Here is a 2,559-nt window from a genome sequence, read left to right as displayed (position 1 = left end):
TGGCAGTGCATGCCTGTAATCCCAGCTATTTGGGAGGCTCAGGGAGGAGAACTGCTTGAACCTGGAGCCGAGATCATGCCATTGCACTCCAGTCTGGGCAACAAGAGTGAAATTCCATCTCAAAAATAAAATAAAATAAAAATAAAAAATTCTAACCAATGAGGTATGATTGAAAATGACACACATCTTTCTCAATCATACTTCATCAGTTAGAATTATTATTATTATTATTTGAGACAGGGTCTTGCTCTGTTGCCCAGGCTGGAGTGCAGTGTTATGATCTCGGCTCACTGCAGCCTCTGCTTCCCAGGATCAACTGATTCTTCTATCTCAGCCTCCCAAGTAGCTGGGATTACAGGCATGCACCACCATGCCCAGCTAATTTTTTGCATTTTTAGTAGAAATGGGGTTTCACTATGTTGGCCAGGCTTGTCTTAGACTCCTGACCTCAGGTTATCCACCTGCCTTGGCCTCCCAAAGTGCTGGGATTACAGGCGTGAGCCACCATGCCTAGACTGGTTAGAATTATTCAGAGAATAATTGAACAATTATTCTGTGAACAACCTGTAAAGAACAACCTGAAAATTAAACAAGGAAAAGAAAATTAAGACAATTCCACTTGCAATAACACCAAAAAGAATAAAAATACTTAGTAATAAATTTAACAAAAGATATTCAAAATTTGTACACTGAAAGCCATGAAACATTGCTGAAAGACATTAAGGAGGACCTAAACAAATAGAAAGACATCCCATATTCATGGATTGGAAGACTCAATATTGTTAAGATGTCAACACTACCCAAAGCAATCTACAGATTTAATGCAATTCCAATGGCCTTTTCAGCAGAAATGGAAAAGCTGATTCTCAAATTCATACGGAATTGTAAAAGACTCCAAGTAGCCAAAACATTATTGAAAGAGAAGAACAAAGTTGGAGGACTCACATTTCTTGATTTTAAAGCTTACTACAAAGCTACAGTAATCAATACAGTGTGGTATTAGCATAAGAACAGACATATAAACCAATGAAATAGAATTGAGAATCCACAAATAAACCTATACAATTATGGTCAATTGATTTTCAACAGGTGTGCTAAAACAATTCGATGGGAGGAAAAAATAGCCTTTTAAAAAAATTGTCCTAGGACCACTGGATAAACATGTACAAAAGGATGAAGTTGGACTCTAACCTTGCAATTACCTTAAAAATTATTATAAATATAAGAACTAAAACTATAAAACTCTTAGAAGAAAACGTAAGGATGGATTTTCATGATCTTTGACTTGGCAATGAATTCTTAGATATGATACCAAAAGTACAAGCCAAAAAAGAAAAATAGATAAAGTAGACTTCATCAAATTAAAAACTTTTGTGCATTGAAGGATATTAAGAAAGTAAAAAGACAATGTACAGAATGAGAGAAAATATTTGCACACCATGTGTCTGATAAAGGCCCATGTTTTAATGTAATTAAAACATGAACAAAGTTAATTTGTGCAGCAGTGATAAAAAAGGGAAACAAATATTAACAAAGGACTTGAATAGACATTCCTGGAAGATACATAAATCGCCAACAGGCACACAAAAAGATGTTTAACATCATTAGTCTTTAAAGAAACACAAATAAAAACCATAATGAGGTCTCAGTTCACACACTAGGATAGTAACAATTTTTTTAAAAAGTGTGTGTGTTGGGGGGTGCAGCTGGGAGCAGTGACTCATGCCAGCACTCTGGGATGCCAAGGCAGAAGGATCACTTAAGTCCGGGAGTTTGAGACCAGCCTGGGCGACATAGCAAGACTGCTATCTCTCCAAAAAATTGAAAAATTAGCTGGGAGTGGTGGCACACACCTGTGGTTCTAGCTACTTGGGAAACTGAGTCCGGAGGATTGAACCCAGGAATTTGAGGTTGTAGTGAGCTATGATCATGCCACTGCATTCTAGCCAGAGCAATAGGGCAAGATCCTATCTCTAAATTACATAAATAAATAAATAAGTAAATATGCAGAAAATAACAAATGCTAGCAGGAATGTGGAGATGTTGGAACCCTCGTGCACTGCTGGTGGAAATGTAAAATGGTTCAGCTGCTGAGAAAAATTATTTAATGGTTCCTCAAAAAGTTAAACACAGAATTACCATATATCTCAGCAATTCTACTCCTAGAATATTCCCAAAATAAATGAAAACATGTGCTGACAGAGATGCACATACACACATGTTGACAGAGGCACTACTCACAATAGCCAACAGGTGGAAGGAGTCCAAATGTTGATCAACTGATGAATGGATAAACACACGGCAATGTATCCATACAATGGAATATTAATAAGCCATAAAAAGGAATGAAGCACTGATACATACTACAAAGTGGAAGAACTGCAAAGACATTACACTAAGTGAAAGAAGCCAGACAAAAGGTAATATAGTGTATAACTCCATTTACAGTTGATTCTTTTTTTTTTTTTCTTTCTGAGACCGAGCCTCATTCTGTCACCTAGGCTGGAATGCAGTGGCGCGATCTCGGCTCACTGCAACCTCCGCCTCTCAGGTTCAAGC

This window comes from Mandrillus leucophaeus, unplaced genomic scaffold (assembly GCF_000951045.1).
Source record: "Mandrillus leucophaeus isolate KB7577 unplaced genomic scaffold, Mleu.le_1.0 Scaffold390, whole genome shotgun sequence".
NCBI classification, from domain to species: domain Eukaryota; kingdom Metazoa; phylum Chordata; class Mammalia; order Primates; family Cercopithecidae; genus Mandrillus; species Mandrillus leucophaeus.
This window is presented reverse-complemented; position numbering follows the sequence as displayed.